General features: G+C 36.0%; 1 protein-coding gene across 12 annotated transcripts in view; it reads left to right on the forward strand.

Annotated features, from left to right (window-relative positions):
• Positions 1–17,534, forward strand: part of ZBTB20 (zinc finger and BTB domain containing 20) — a 764,927-nt gene that overhangs the window by 188,002 nt on the left and 559,391 nt on the right. Inside the window, exon 1 of one of the 12 annotated variants that reach the window (XM_081796638.1) lies at positions 16,411–16,716. The exons of the other annotated variants lie outside the window; for them this stretch is intronic. The gene's annotated coding sequence lies outside the window, so the exon portion shown is untranslated. Of the gene's footprint in view, positions 1–16,410; positions 16,717–17,534 lie in introns of those variants that run through there. 12 annotated transcript variants of the gene reach the window in all.

The following is a 17,534-nucleotide window of genomic DNA, read 5'->3' on the forward strand; positions in this document are numbered from 1 at the left end:
GCGCCTGGGTGGCTCAGTTGGTTAAGCGACTGCCTTCGGCTCAGGTCATGATCCTGGAGTCCCGGGATCGAGTCCCGCATCGGGCTCCCTGCTCGGCAGGGAGTCTGCTTTGCCCTCTGACCCTATCCCCTCTCATGTGTTCTCTCTCTCTCATTCTCTCTCTCTCAAATAAATAAATAAAATCTTTAAAAAAAAAAAAAGAGAGAGAGAGATTGGGCAATTACATAAGAGGGGCAGAAGCCCTAAGGCAGGGGGTTTCAGTGATGGTGGGGGGCGGTGATGAATACAGAATTGAGGTTGATCCTTTCCTGTGACTTTAGTAGGAAAGGGGAAATAGATGGATATGAATGCAGTTGGTTTGTAAATAAGGTACCAAAAAGTAGATCTAATGGTATTTATTTTCTCACTAGGATGGGTACTGAATGGGCAGGGGGTGGAGTGGAAGATTTCAGGAAAGAGGGAAGATTTGAAATAGATGTCAGATGCAGAAGCGGAGGGAGTTGCTTAAGGAATCCAAGGAGGATTGTTAAGGCACTTTGCGCCCAGCTAAGTGTGGAGGCCAAAGATGCATAGCAGTTACATTCTGTGTGTTTGTAAGGCCCTCTGCTGCTCCTGAACTCTAGGAGTGGAGAAGGCAGCTGCTCCAGGATTGGATCTTCAGTGTCAGTGCTCTTTCTGTTTTTCCCCACCACTCATCTCTTGTCACTGAGGACTTCTTATGGCTGATATTTGTGACTTTCTGCCTGAGGGCTTTTTCCTGGATGTGTAGTAAATTTGGCTCAGGTTTTGGGCAGATTTGAAGTGCCAAAGAGTTCATGTCACTAGAAGAAGCTTTGAGCAAATAACTGATGGCAATTTAGTGGATAAATACCCTAGCACCCTCCGCCTTTACATGGGTTAACTGTGAGGCATGTTCTGCACTGTTTGCCAGCATAGTCCTTTAGGATTGAGCTCTAGTTCACCATAGCAGTAAGCTGCTTAATAAATGCACCCCTTGGTGACTTCCCGTATGTTTCATTTATGGCTGTATAACAAACTACCCCCAAACTCAGTTGCTTAAAACAATAAGGATTTGTTATTTCTCACAGTTCTGTGGGGTGGCTGGACTTAGCTGGGGTATTCTTCTGCTCTGCCTAGTAATACCAGAGGTCACTCATGTAGCTGCACTTGACTGCAAACTTTTTTCAATCAGGAAGGTCCACCCTGGCTTTACTTACAGGTCTGAGGCCTCAGTGCAGTGGATGGAATAGCTGGGTTCTGTCTGGGCCTCTTTCTGTCCACATGGTTTCTTATTATTCACCAATCTACTCAGAGCTTCTTTACACGGTATCTGCATCTCAAGAAAGAGAACGAGTAGGCTGCCAGGATTCTCTCCACCTTTGTTCAGAACTGGAACAGTGGGACCTCTGCTGCAATCTAGGGTCAAAAGGTGAAAGTCCAACCCAGATCCAAGATGGAGGGAAACAAGCTCTGCCTCTTGATGGGAGGGGCAATATGTAAGAACAGGGATCTGAGGAACTGTGGATGGTCATCTTCGCTGACAGTCTATTTTATTTCCCTTCTCTACCTCACTTCCTTTATTCCTTACTAGTGTTTCCTGGATTTTGCCCCAAATAAAGTACTTACACTAAAATCCTAATCTTAGGATCTCAATCAAGAGATCTTGGTAAATGAGAGAGCAAAACCAGAAAGTGAATTGAGAGTATTAACAGAAGAATAAAGTGATGGGTCATGCGGTTGGCGCTAGATTAGAAAGACAATATAAAAGGGGTTCAAAGAGTAGAAAATTTGTGAGGTTTAGGGTTTGACAATATCTGTGATACCAAAGAACTAGACATGGTATGTTTAGCTTGGAGAGAAGCCTGGAAGGAAAGGAGACTATGGTCATAGGTCCAACAGTGGTAGAGTGCACCTGGGGACTCCGAAGAGCAAACACCAGTGGAACAAGAATAAGATTTTATTGATCAGCCTCTGACAGGCTGCTGCCACCATCTTAGTTGTGAGGCTCACCACTTTTGAAATCAATTCTCTGGGTAGTACATTAGGCAAACCCCTTCGACTTGTTTTGTTACAGGTGATCCATGACACTAGCTCTAGAGAGGAGGTGACCATTAACACAGTCAGTACATAACCCCTGACAAACAAGTTAGCCCAAAAACAGCTTGAGGGGAATCTCCTGCCTACCAAAGCTGCAATCCTAAAAAAGTATGCTACTTTTTAAAAGTGGGACATGAACAAAAAAGGATATATGGGAAAGAACAGATGCTTCAGAGTCAAACTGGGATCAAGTCATGGTGTCATCAGTTAGGTGACACATGATGTCATAAAAATAACTTCACATTTTTGAACTCCACTCCTTTCTTGCATCACATGCTGTTAATACCTCATTTGATTGTGACAAGATTAAATAGTAAAACATTTGCTAAGTGCCTAGCCCAAAGTAGAGTGTAACTAAATATTGGTTTCCTTTCTTCCATCCTTCCTTCCTCCATCCTATAAAGCAAGATTCATGGGCAAAGTATAACAACCTTCTCTTTCTGCTATTATAGCTTGTTTCTGAAGAAGCACAACATGGGTGACCCACAATATAGTACCCTAGTGGCCTCAAGGGTTCACTATATCTCCCTTAGTTCTTGTTCACTATGAGGCAGTGACTAGGGAGACTGTGACTTAGTGACAGTTGTCTAATCTGAGGAAATATTTTTTAGTTTGAATGGAGAGCGAGAGGATTCATTTGTACTAAGCAGCCACACAATCTGTTTGGAAGGTATTTGACATTCATGTGGATTTTGGCAAGAAATAAACTTCATCTGAACTCTGTAGTGCTCTTATTCATTTTGTTAAAATTGATGTTCAAAATATTACAGTTATATTCAAGTAAGAATAGGGAAATTTTCACCACATAATTTATGTTTGTAGATTTTTGTGAATTGTAAATTAAACTTGAAGCTCTTGGCTAAAGTGTTTGCCTTTTCATTTCAAAGGAAGGAGTTAATATTCTTATTCTTATCATTAGTGTGATTATAGATTAATTTGTTCTTACTGCCCTTTCAGAACAAAATGAAGACCAGTGATATTTAATTCCAACCATTTCACACTTAAATAGAATGATTTAGAAAGGATGCAACTGAATTGCACATATGAGCTATATAAATAGCCTTTTAGGGAATAGGAAGTTGTAAACAGGAACTTGAAGGTAATTTTGTCCGCATCTTCAGGTTTAACTTAGCCTGCCAGAATTTGTAACCTGATAAAAATTGTTACTTGTTCATATAATTTCTGCTTATATTGACGTGTTCATGAGGCAGAAAACTAGACAAACTCAAAATTCCTTCTTCTATGGTTTTGCTCTTATTTCTTCATCTTGGAAGAATCTTTTTCACATAATAGAAAACTCACTCCACTTCTCTCTTTTCTCAACTCCCAGCTGCGCAGAATCAACCTTGGGTCCCTTCAGGATAGTAATAAAGGAATTTTATCTTCTAAGTGGACACCTGTTAGATCTTCAACTCATTACTGGTCCTCTAGGTCCACAGCTCTGCCTGTGTTTCTCTAGGCTCCTCTAGCCATTTCACTATCTCCCGCTTCACTAGCTAATCCTGAGTGTCCTTCAGGTTGTGTGGTTAGGCACCTCCTGCAGTGTGATCCTCACTTGTTTAGTTCCCTTCTGGGAGCAAAGCCTGAAGCACAGGGCTCTCTTCTCATTCATAGTATTTTATTTACCTCTTTCTGCTATGCACTATTATAATTTATGTCTGTATGCCTTCTCGTATGTATTGCTTCTGGTAAATTGTAAACTCCCTAAAGGCAGGTGTAAAATTCTTTCTTATATGTATGTGTCTCACAGTGGACAGTATAGCACCTTGTACCAACCAGGTGTTTAATGCATATTTATTAAGGTTATTTGGATGAATGTAATCTAGGCAGTTATAAAGAGTATTGCACTACTTATCACCCCAGTTTTTGTTTCTAAGCAGAGTTTTTATAAGGAGATATATCTAAAGTTCTCAGAATCTTAAATAATATTATAACATCTTTTTCTTGGAATTCATAACAAATTTCCAATTGCTTTACCTTCACATTTAAAATTATTTTAACACACCATTCACAAAATTATCCCACTCACCTGAAGTACTGACATAAATATGGTTCCTGCCTTTGTAGGTATGACAACTTCAGATGTCAGTTGATGATTTACTTGAAATTGTATGTGCGAGCCTGCATTTTTTTTTTTTTTTTGTCTTCACTTTTCTAAAGAGGATAATCTATCTTTTCTGAAATCTCTTCCATAGGCCTGGGATCTGAGGAATTTGCCAGACCTGTTATGCAGAAATCATACAATAATACCTAAAACATTGAAGAACCCAGAAATAAGGCTATGTATAGTCATAGAATGCCACAGTTGGAGAGTGGAAACCATCTATAATTCTAGCCTCACATTTCACATGAGCAAACTGAAGCCTTGTGAAGGGACTTGTCCAAGGTCCCACAGCTGCTTAATGGTAGAACTGTATCTACTGGTGGCTGAAGGAAGGCTGTTGTTTTTCCATTGTACCCCGATAGAATTAGATCCAGAGGCATAACAAAGGAGGAAAGAATATAATGAAATTACTTCAAATGATAGATCTCTCTCTTTTTTTAAAGATTTTATTTATTTTTTGACACAGAGAGAGCACGAGCAGGGGGAGTGGCAGGCAGAGGGAGAGGGAGAAGCAGGCTCCCTGCTGATGTGGGGCTCAGTCCCAGGACCCTGGGATCATGACCTGAGCTGAAGGCAGACGCTTCACCGACTGAGCCACCCAGGTGCCCCCAAATGATAGGTCTCATGCAGAAATTAGATTCTTGCTGAGTTTTCAATGAGATTTTTTTCTTACTGTCTGATGTTATCATGTCCTATAATGTATCAAGTCTGAAAACAGATCTTATAATGATAGAGATGTATGGGCTCTCTTTTCATCTATAAAGTGAATGTGATTTAGTTTCATTTAAAAAAAAGTTACATTTAAGTATGTGCTTGTTTTTAATTTAGAAAATATAATTTAGTTGGGAACTTCATCATTGTCAGTTCTTAAGATAGTTTTTCAAGCTTTGAGATGTGTTGTGGGTTACTGTAAATGTTGGCAAAAAAAAAACCAAACCACTTTGAACAGAGGTTCTTTTATCTATTTGTTTTTCCTACTTTGGTTCTGAGATCTGATGAAAAATGTTGGTCTTGAAACATTTGACTGACATTTTTTTCCACTTCCAAAACTTTTGAGGATCTGATGTATTAGAATTTCACTTTTATTCTTACTCATTTGGTGGCACATATTTCTTTAAATTTATTACCCACTTTATTGCCCCTTTTCTTCATGTGTTCAGACCTCTCCCAGAAGCAAGTGACATATTTCTAGTGTATTTAGAATAGTTTTTATCTATACTTCCTGATACTTTTTTAGACCCTTCTATTCCCCCAATTAATAATAAAAGAGTTTTACTTCTTATATGGAGAAATAAACTTCTAACCAACAACCCACTTGCAAATAACAACCATAAACTTGGAACAAAAGCAAAATAAGACAAAATACAATGATCTGAAGGTTTTGGAGAGTGGACAATAGTAGAAAGATTTTAGAAGAGAGCTGAAACTTGGATTAAGCCACTGGCATGGAGTGGGGTGAGTTTTATATTTTTGTGGCTTTTCCCGAGGATATCTGCAGTTGTAGTGGCAACAGGGCAACTAAACTCCAAAAGAAAGCCCACTGCTTTCTGGAGGAAACCTGGCAAAGAGTACAGATGCCAGAGAGTGAGGGGCAACTCAGGAAATGAAAGAGATAGACATGAGGGACCTCAAATTCTGTATATAAACTGTGCCTAACTCTGGCTGACTCCTGAACAACATATGTATAGGACATACTGAAAGCAATCAACTGAGAACAGAACAGGACGGAGTTTGCAATTTGAGACTAACCAAGTTAATGTCCTGCTAAAACAAAAATATCAGGACTCTCTGGCTCTGTATAACAGAATTCAGAGTATCCACAATTAACATTGACAGTGTCCCAGATAAAACCCCAAATTAGTTCAAATACAAACAAAACAAAATGAAAAAAAAAAAACCCAACAAATTCTGTTTCTCAAAAGAAAGGAAAATCTACAGATGACAATCCTGAAAAGACCCAGATGTTGGAATTATCAGGCAAGAAAATTAAAATAGCTATTACAACTATGCTCAATGAGGTAAAAGAAAATATTGTTGAAATTAATAAAAAGGAAATCTCAAAGAGAAATTTATATTTCTCTTATGTATATATGAACATATAACCAAATGGAAAGTTTAGAATAGAAAAATACATTATCTGAAATAAAGTATTAATAGATTTAATAGCATAATGGAGGTGAACTTGAAGATAGATCAATAAAAAGCATCCTATCTAAAAAGGAGTGAAAGTATGGAAAAAGTAAGTAGACTCTCAGAAGACTGAAGGACATTTAAAAAGATCAAGCATATAGGTAACTGAAAAATAAGAATGAGGCAGAAAAAAATATTTTAATATTTTAAGAATAAAGGTCAAAACTTCCCTGTAAAGGACATACATAGATTCAAGAAGTTTAGTGAGCTCCAAACAATAAATTTGAAGAAAACAATGCCTAGGAATATCATAATAAAACTGCTGAAAGCCAAAATTGTATTGCATTAAAAATCAGATTTAGTGTTATAAAGACATAATGTTCTATTTGAATGTAGTTTTAAAAAGATGAGGAAACAGTGGAAGGTAGTATTTAAGTAATAGGCTTTAGTCTGCTAACACCAAACTCTGCCACTTATTAGCTCTGTGACCTTGAGCCAGTTTATTGTCTCAAAGAGAAGAGCATCACTTGACCATCACTTTCTTCTTTTATAAAATGGTGATAAAGATGAAAATAAAACTGTCTTACCTGGCATATGTAGAGATTAAATTATATATACAAAACTCTTGGCAAAGCACCTCGTAGGAGGTATATAAATGATAGCTATTGTTACCTTTTTTCCCTGAGTGTTATCTGCTTGGTTGTACCTCTTAATCTTCATTATTGCAAATAATTTTCCTTTTTCATGACACCTGTCTCTAGTTTTGATATCAATTTTTAATAGTCTTATACAATAAGTTGAGATACTTTCCTGTTTTCTCTGGTAGTTTTTGCAACATAGATCATAACTGGGTTTGAAGGTTTATTAAATGTCTTCAAATGTATTTGGGCCTGGTGTGTGTGTGTATGTATGTGTGTGTGTTTATGTAGGTTTCCAACTACTTAGGGAATGTTTTTATTTATAGTATTCTATGTAAGTTTTCTAGCTCCTCTCAAGCCAGTTATATTTTTCTTTTTTCTTTTCTTTTCTTCTCTTTCTTCCTTCCTTCCTTTTTTTTTTTTTTTTTTTTTTTTAGGGGGGAGAGGGGCAGAGGGAGAGGGAGAATTTTAAGCAGTTTCACGCCCAGTGCTGAGACTGAGGTGGGGCTCGATCTCACAACACTGAGATCATGACCTGAGCTAAAATTAAGAGTCAGACACTTGGGCGCCTGGGTGGCTCAGTCGTTAAGCGTCTGCCTTCGGCTCAGGTCATGATCCCAGGGTCCTGGGACTGAGTCCCACATCAGGCTCCCTGTTCGGCGGGAAGCCTGCTTCTCCCTCTCCCACTCCCCCTGCTTGTGTTCCCTCTCTCGCTGTGCCTCTCTCTGTCAAATAAATAAATAAAATCTTAAAAAAAAAAAAAAAGAGTCAGACACTTAACCGACCGAGCCACCAAGGCTCCTGCCAGTTATATTTTTCAATAAAATTGTCTTTTCATGTAAGTTCTAAAATAGCTTGAATATTTAGCTTAAGTAATAGCATAAAGTTGTACAGAGTATTCAGTAATTAGTTTAAATCTCTAAGCAGATTTGTTCTTTTTTCCCTTTTTAATGCTGTTTATTCATACCTTCTCTTTTTAATAAAACTTCCCAACAATTTGTTTATTAGTCTTTTCAAAGAATCAAATTTTATTTTGTTAACTGTTGTTAGGTCTGTTTTTTATTTCAGTTATTTCTGATGCTATTTTGTTATTTTTCTGCTTTTACATTTTTGGTTTTATTTTATTGTACCTTTTCTAACTTGATAATTTTAGTTTTTTCTTTTTAACATAAAAATCTAAAGCTATACATTTTCCTTTGCTTTTCTTTTTAACATAAAAATCTAAAGCTGTACATTTCCTTTGCTTTCCTTTGCATCCCTTGAGTTTGTTATATGTTGTGTTTGTTTTCATTAAGTTTTACAGATTTTCTATTATTTTTAAATTTTCATTATTCTTTGACCTGTGATTTATATGAAGCTTTAAGGAAAAATTCCAATTATTGGAGGTATTTAGGGGGCAGAGCATGTTTTTGTTATTAAAATCTGAATTTAACTGTGCTTAGAGGAGATAATATAATGATTTTAATTCTTTAGTATATGTTGAGACTTACTTTGTGGCTTGATATAGGGTCAATTATTGTACATTTTTCATGTGTGTTTGGAAGACATGTATATCTTTTAATTCTTAAGTGCAGGGCTTTATATTTGTTAATTAGATCTGCCTTATTAAATTAGCATTACTCTTTTTGACCTGCTTACTCTTGCAATTAAAGATAGAAATATGACCAAGTTTTGTATTATTGAGAAATAGAAATCAGACTGAGAATTTGCTGTTTGTGTTTTACGTATTTTACATCTATGCTGTTAGATGCTTAGACAGTTTATTGTATCTTGTTGATGAACTGTTTCACTTTCATTATTTAATGACCATCTTTATTCTTTAATAATGCTTTTACTTAGAATCTAGTTTATTAAACATTAATATGCCTATCTTAGTTTTTACTATTCTTGTAGTTTCAAACATTCTCTCTCATAAACAGCATGTAATAGGACTTTTTAAAATTCAAACTGCCCTCATTCTCAAATACTTTTTAGACGCATGTTAGATCTTTTTATTTTGTCTTTTATATCCCTTAGTCTCTTACTTATGTTTTTCATCTTTTTATTCTGAGTAAATTCCTTGGAATTATATTTCAGTTCAGTAATGTTTCCTTTAGCTGCATTTAATGTGATATAGCCTCATTTCAGGTATTAATTTTAGTAAAAATTCAATTCTATGAATGTCTTCCTTTTTTAATCAAATCTGCCTTTTTATGTTTTTTTCTCCTTATTTTTTCCTTTTTCTTTTAAGATTTCTTATCATTTTTAGTGTTTGTCCCACTAAAGTCTGAGATTAATATTCTGTCACTTCAGATCTTAAGACTGTATTCTGTTCATTTTCTAACTTACTGTTCATGTTTGATATAAAACACTGACTGACTTATGGAAAAACCTTTCTTCATGTGTTTGACATTTTTGATATGTGAATACTTCTTCATTGTGGGGTTATTTTTCTATGAGATTCCCACATGGCCTGGGTTGTTGAAGGCGTCCTAGCAGAACAGATTTGCTTCTTCTAGGTATCCAGGTATATTACTTGGTTGCCATTCTCTGTGATTGCAGTTATTGTAAACCTTTGTGTCCCTGAGATCCCCTGATTATTACTGAATTAGATAACATGCCTGGGTGTTGTGGTAGCATCATAATAATATGCCAGATGCCCTGTCCTTTATATTCCTTTTTCTTTCTATCATTTTGGAATTTTAACTTCTTTCTCATGCGATCAAACATTCAAAAAAATTGTTTGTATATTTGTTTGTGTGTTTTCTCTTTTAAATATAGCACCTCTGGGGCGCCTGGGTGGCTCAGTCGTTAAGTGTCTGCCCTCGGCTCAGGTCATGATCCCAGGGTCCTGGGATCGAGTCCCACATCGGGCTCCCTGCTCCGCGGGAAGCCTGCTTCTCCCTCTCATACTCCCCCTGCTTGTGTTTCTGCTCTCACTATGTCTCTCTCTGTCAAATAAGTAAATAAAATCTTAAAAAAAAAAAATATATAGTGCCTCTGTGTGAAAGGAATATTTCTCTGTGACTCTAGCCTGATATTTTATAGGAAACAGAAGAGCATACTCTTTCCAGAGGGCCTTTCTACTTCTGTTCCTTTGGGTTGAATACCTTTTCTCCAAGAATATCTTCCTAATTCATTCACTCATTTGTTTCAGGTCTTTACCTGAATGTGATCTTTCAATGATATCATAACTGGTTACCCTATCTAAAATTTTATCCCCAACTCCCCCATTCCAACATTTATTTCTTCCTTCCTAGCTTTATTTTACTTCCTTAGCATGGACCATTGTCTATCATTCTACATATTTTTTTCTATATATTCTATTCTATATATTCTCTCTCTCTATATATATATATATTCTATACATTCTATTTCTATATATTCTATTCTATATTGCTTGTAGTCACTTGCCACCCAAAAATGTAATCTCCATGAGATCAGACGTTTTCATCTATTTTGTTCATTCCTATGTCTTCACTACCTAGAAAAAATGACTGGTACATAGTAAATAATAAATTTTTGTTTAATAAATGAATGAAATAAATGACTGCATATGGGGTGCCTATCCCTCTATACTGGTGATGCTATAAAAGGAAGAAAAATAGGCATAGTTTCAGCCCTCATGAAGATGACAGTCTTGAAGAGAACATAGACTTAAAAAACCATTTTATCACCACAGGTGGGCAAAGACTATAAATTCAAATGGACTCTTTCGATGAACTTTTTGATACCAGATGGGCATTTCTTGAGGTGGAAGTATGGAGGCATGGTGGTTAATTTTGGTATGCAATGCATCAAGACCTCTTATCCTCTTTCTTTTTTTTTTATTATTATGTTATGTTAATCACCATACATTACATCATTAGTTTTTGATGTAGTGTTCCATGATTCATTGTTTGTGTATAACACCCAGTGCTCCATGCAGAACGTGCCCTCTTTAAGACCCATCACCATCTTATCCTCTTTCTTTATGTAAGAACAGACCAAAGAATACACACACACACACACACACACACACACAGAGAAAGAGAGAGAGACTAGAAAGATAATGATTTAGAAAATAATTTTACTGAGGAAGCTGACATAGTCTGACTAAAGCAGTAAGAAAAATGAAAGCACTGGAGTGTGAAAAAAGAATTTCCAATAAAATTTTCATGATACCAAGTTTCTTCTTCTTCAGTGTTGGTAACCACTGTCTGATAAGCACAGAATGCAAAGAAAGGGCCCAACTCTACATTCTGCTGCCTTGTAATTGTACCTAAAGATCAAGTACACATTTGCCTTTTATAACTCTGCAGGTAGTACATCCAGGAGGATATGCTCTTACTTTATCATAGTAAATAATAAAGTTCATGGCTATATTTACACAGGCTGAGTTTCCAGCATGTGAAATCATGGGAAGAATGTTAAACCTCTAATATGTGTTTAATGTACATTTCAGTTGATTTTTCTCCTAACTATAATAGTAGCAATTATTTTATTTATATGTGGGGAAGGCTGTGTCACCTAAGGGAAAAGCTAATAGATTTCTTGGCAATTTTTCTATCATGTTAAAATCTCTTTCCATTTCTAACTGTTGTTATATTCCTACTACTCCGTCTTATGTTTTTTAGTTATAGTCCCCAGCACCTACTTTTTTTTCTTCCTTTGAGCTCTTGTTTCTTCCATTTTTCTCTATCTAAAATGTCTGTTCCTGGGCTTTTAGTCAAATTATCTATCTTGCTGCAGACTGGCTGGCCAATGCAAAAAAACTAATTTGTAATGAGCCCCTTTTCCTAAATGCCATAAAATATACTACCAGCTGCTTTCACATATATAATCTGATTCAATTGCCATTAAAAACTCTTTGTGTTAGATAAAATCCCCCCATTTTAAATAAGATGAAACTGAGTATTAGGGCAATTATGTAAGTTCCCCTAGGATACACACTTAGTAAGCTGGAATTCAAACCCCAAACTTCTGATTGGAAGTGGTTGCTGTTCTCATTATAATCACATTGCTTCTCCTAGATATTCCACCTTCAGCCTACCTAGCATTGCTTTTGAAATTTTTCTGATTTGCCAATGATTGAATGGTACTTATAATAAAAGCGTTCTTACAGCACTGAGGTTTCCATGTGGTAGACAGAATTGGAATGGAGAAAAAAAAGATAGGGGTTGCTGTTACCTACCTAATTTTACAGTCTTTTTCCATTGAAAGCTGCTGCTCCAAACCTCGTATTTATGCATCTGACTAATGGTTATTGAGTGTTTTTTGTGTGTCAGGCACTAAACTAGACCCCAGATATAGAATGCCAAACAAAATAATGTGGCCTCTATGGAGTGTACAACCTAGTGGGGCAAAAGAAAATAAACACATAAACCAATAACCACACGAATAATTCAAACTGTCATAAATGCTACAAAAGAAAATAATGGTAAGATCTGTCATCAGTTGGAGGTGGCCCCTCAGAGAGAGTAAAAGAACCACACAATTCGTCAGGGACTGCAGAACTCTTTCAGGGAACTCTGACTCAGCTTCTACCATACCATACCAGCTGTCTGTTAACAAGAGGGATTTGGAGCACTCACCCCTGCCCACCCTGGGGCCAAACCAACCAGACTTTCTAATCTGTTATGAACATTTGAGACTAGGACTCTTATCATTCGGTTTTGTACTGATTAAGAGGAAAAGTAGGATGGAAAGTAAAAGAGGTTCAGAAGGTCAGTCCTTTAAATATTGAAAAATAATTTGTTTAGGAATGTAATTCCTTAATTTTTTTATGCAGTGTGAATTTCCTTAATCTTCAGGAATAGATGGTAACACAATTCATTCAACATTTCTTTAACTGGTAATTAAGCCATACCTACTATTTTTTAGGTGTTGTGCTAAGGACTAGAGATGTAATAGTGAATAAGACAAAACCCCTGTTCACATGCCTATAGTCTTCTGTAAAAGACAATTACAAAGCAGTGTTATGCTTATTATGACAAGATTAAGGACAGGACATCAGATGCTGGAGGAGGAAAATATCTAAACTGATACTCCAGGGATGTGTACATGCAGGTCAGTAGAATTTTCACATTGCCTGAGAATAAATCCTTTCCATAATCATAACTTCAACTTATATTATATATGAGGATATATAATTCTTAATGTTTATCTAAATTCTAGTTTCATTCATTTTCTTGACTAGCTCTTAAATTTGGATATAAGAATTAAAGTTTTAAAATATCATCTATTTAATAAAACTATTTTCTCTTTAATGTACTGTGAAGTGTGGATTACAGAAGTTATTTATAGTATATTATAGATCAGATTTCTATGTGAGAGTTCAAATTCATCATATTTATACATAAAATTTGATATTAAACTTTATAAAATAGCATTTTTTATAAGCTTAGTTTTTCATACATGTAGTGGCTTTATTATAGCCAGTCTGACCTAAGGTGTAGACAGACCAACTGTGCTCTTGACCTAATGGGTATTTATCGTGTGATTTCCTTTTCCTTCCTTATTGCCCTTTATCTATTTCCAGTTCACAGGGTTGATACTTAGATAACTGTTGCTTCTCATACTTCCTCTTTCTGATAGGAAGAGAGATTTGTTTAAATGTGAAGGGCTAAATGTAGCTTAGTAATTTACAAAAATAAGCATAATTAAGTAGTTTTTCAAGTCTACTTTTAAAATTATAATTCCTCTTACCCTTCATAGGCTTTCTGTTCAGATAAAACCACAGAAATTAGAGCACCTCAATTTTAAAAAAATGAAATTGGTTTTATTGATGATTAAATTCAACATATTATAATAACAATATAATAATGATAGAGCACTCAGCTCGGCTCAGTAGTGGGTCCAGAAGTAAACACATATGAAATAAAAGAAAAATATTTTGGTTTACAAAGTGTCTTTTCTCAAAATAGGTGACACTTAAAATGTAAAGCACTTAAAATGTTCCTAAGGATGCTCACTTGGTCACTGGGAAAGTAGTTTGTGGTCTAAATTTAGGTCTAGAGCTCTTTTATGGAGCCACTGGCCCCTACAGACTCTGCTGAGGCCCTTTTCAGTGCCTTAAATGAATTAGCTATTTGATTTATTAATGGCCCACGAGGCACCACTGAGTACCCCCCTCTTCCATCTCTAGCCAGGCCTAACCAGTATGGAGGGAAGATAAACTTTCCTGCACTTCACAGCACAAAATTGGACTTATTCAGTTCCCACTGGGGAATACAACTGTGCCAACCTGGAAGTAAAAAGAACTTAACACAAATCCTCTATAGTATATCTCCATCTGGAATGGTGCTGATAGCAACTTCACCCTCATGTGACCCAAACCATTCTAGGGATTATATCATCTGCATGGGATTCTGAAGACTCCATTTAACAATTCTGGATCAGTGCTGTCCTCCAAATCAAAAGAGAAATAAGGACTGTCAGAACAACATCATTATTCCTTCACTTACATATTCCAAACCAAGAGAGAAAAACTGACTATAATATTTTTTACTTCTGTTTGCAAACCTTGTATTATTTGTGAGCCCAGGTCATTTGCAGGATCTCTTTAGAAAACATAAAAAGGTGATTCTGCCACTTGTGATTGACTGTTAAGGAGCCCACAACATCTTGGCCTCATTTCCATTGAATCATTATATTTATTTCATCCTTATTTTCTATTCCCTAATTGTTTCAGTAAAGTATGGAAAATAAGCCTTCATTTTTCACTCAGAAAAATGGACAGTATTGCTGCACATAATACTGAGCTCCTACTGTCTTCCCCTTCAATTATAGGAATGGTGCTTTAAAAGGCTGGTTAGGGTTGCTTATTGTGGCTGTTACTATTGTTACAGTGTTTCCTGATTCAGAGCTACTCGGTGAATATCCAGCACCTGACTGGCTCTTGGATGAGCTGTGGAATATAGAGTGGTATCTTGAGTAAGCCATCTTTCTATCTCCTTACTCCTGCTTAGGTTAGCACTTTAGCTTAAAGGGACAGATATCCTCTCCTTTTCTCAACAACTAGAGCAGTACTAATAGCTTCCCTTCAGCAATGCTTACTTTATAGCAGGCACTGTGCTAGTTCCTTTACATGCCTATAACATGTAATAGGCACAAATAATCCTATAGAGTAGGTAACAAGATCTTCATTTTATAGACAGGGAAAGTGTCACTTGCTCGAGACCACATGATTGAAGAGAGCTGGAATTTGATTCCAGGTTTGTCTGATGGCAAAAGCTAATCACTTAACCACTGTGCTACCTCATATAACTGCTGCTGTGTGGAACTCTGTGAGCTCCAGATCAACAGATCATTGATCATGACAAGCTTCTCTTCGTCCTTGTTACACTTTGCACAAGCTGACCCCACTGACCAAACATTAAAACCATTGTGTGTTGCTTTGGAGGGGCAAATGCTGGTTACATTTATGGTTACGGGCAAAAGAAAGCTGAACTGCTATTAAGAGAAGCTCTATGCTGCATCACTTTATCTACACAACAAAAATGGTCTCACCCACCCCCATCACCACCTTTGGCTGTTAGAGATCCCCTCAGCTTCCATCTGTCCACTCCTATCTCCTTTCCTTTCCCTGGTAGGGTCACAACAGTGTTTTTGGCAAGGTTAGCAAGTGGTTGTCAATAAATTAACCATAGCTTGTTAATAATTGTACATATGTTTTGTGTGGCCTTAGATAATCTAAGACAGGCTTAGACATCTGGCATCTGAGGTTGGATTAATATGTCTCCATACCTGGTCTCCTATATATAATTCTCTATTAACAAATAGTAGATCATATAAGAAACAAAATTAAATACTTAAAGGAATTTATTAGGCATTTTATAAGTGATATACACTCATGTACTCATGACTCTTGAATGGTACCTGAATATCAGTTTTTGTGCAATAGTATGAAAGAATAAGCCTGATGTGTGTTTTCTTGTTTTAAAATGTACCATATCTGGGCGCCTGGGTGGCTCAGTTGGTTAAGCGACTGCCTTCGGCTCAGGTCATGATCCTGGAGTCCCTGGATCAAGTCCCGCATCGGGCTCCCTGCTGGGCAGGGAGCCTGCTTCTCCCTCTGATCCTCCCCCCTCTCATGTGCTCTGTCTCTCTCTCTCTTTCTCTCTGGCTCAAATAAATAAAATAAATAAAAATAAAAAAATAAAATGTACCATATCTGTCACAAATACCTTAAACTCTATTGTGTTTACATCTCTATATGAACTGTATGTACATATTTCTTGTTTTGGTTTTTTGTTTTTAAGACTTTATTTATTAAGAACAGTTTTGGGTTTCCAGCAAAATTAATAGAAAGATATATGAGCATATTTTTTAGCACTTTTTAAATTTTATTTTATTTTATTATGTTATGTTAATCACCATACATTACATCATTAGTTTTTGATGTAGTGTTCCATGATTCATTGTTTGCGTATAATACCCAGTGCTCCATTCAGTACGTTTTCTAGCACTTTTAAATAGTTAGCTCTATGAGGGTAAGATATGTTCTGTTTTATCTTTTAGCATATAATAATGCCAAATACAACACTTTGCATGTACTAGATGCTCACTAAATATTGTTGACTTAGTGAATAAATTAGTCTGTAATAGGTTGAACAGATTTGCAGTCTAAATTGTTCTTGCCATCATTTCACTCTGCATAATTAAAGAAGTTTAAGATGATTAAAAATGTGTCATTGAATTACTGGTGTAGATTCTGAAGCAGTGGGATGAGAGAGACCCTGGCTGTACCCCTCTGAGGAAGCAGGGAAGATGAGTTTCTCACTGTAGGTATGCTTAGTGGATTTTATGTGTGACTGAATTAATTTATTTCACTTAGGAAGGTTAGATTTATGATTTCCATATGGCACTCTATAACTTTTTTCTTTTATTCCTACCCTGCCAGCTAATATCTTTTCCTATTATAAAAGTAATATTTATTATAGAGACTATATGCAAAAGTAAAAAGCAAAAATTAAAATTATCTGTATCTACCTAAGATATAATCATTCTTAATATTTTTGTATGTTCTTTCTGTTTTTTCCTCCTCTACACAATTTCATTATGTCCATGCAGTTGGTACCCTATATGTTTATATAACATTATAGTACCACAAGTTACCTTTTGGATTGTTGCAAAACATTCCTTTACATGGATGTGCTAAAGTAATTACTTTATTTAATTACTTTTTCCACTGTTGGACATTTAGTTTGCTTTTAGTTTTTTGCTATCATAAACATTTTTCTTTTGTAGATTTATGCTTTTCAGTCATATAAGATAGATTCCTAGAACTAAAGTTACTGAGTAAAAATTTTGAACTTTAAGTTCTTGATACATATTACCCAATAGTTTCCCAGAAATTTTTTAGCAATTCAGTCCTGTCAGAAGTGTATGAAGATGGTGTTTCACTGAATCACCATAAAAAAAAAATTACTTCCTCTACACACTTTTAAGCAAGTGTGTAGACCTACTGACTTTAATATGTTACCTTCATTAACTATGCTTAGAAGTGTATAAATTAAACACTTCAGTTTGCTTTTAGAAAGAATTATGGAATATTTTTAAGGGTCCAAGTAGTCCAGAGACCACGTGTTGCAATGCGGTTTCCA

The sequence above is a fragment of the Leptonychotes weddellii genome, chromosome 1, assembly GCF_054177405.1.
Source record: "Leptonychotes weddellii isolate Sample4059 chromosome 1, ASM5417740v2, whole genome shotgun sequence".
Taxonomy (NCBI): Eukaryota; Metazoa; Chordata; class Mammalia; order Carnivora; family Phocidae; genus Leptonychotes; species Leptonychotes weddellii.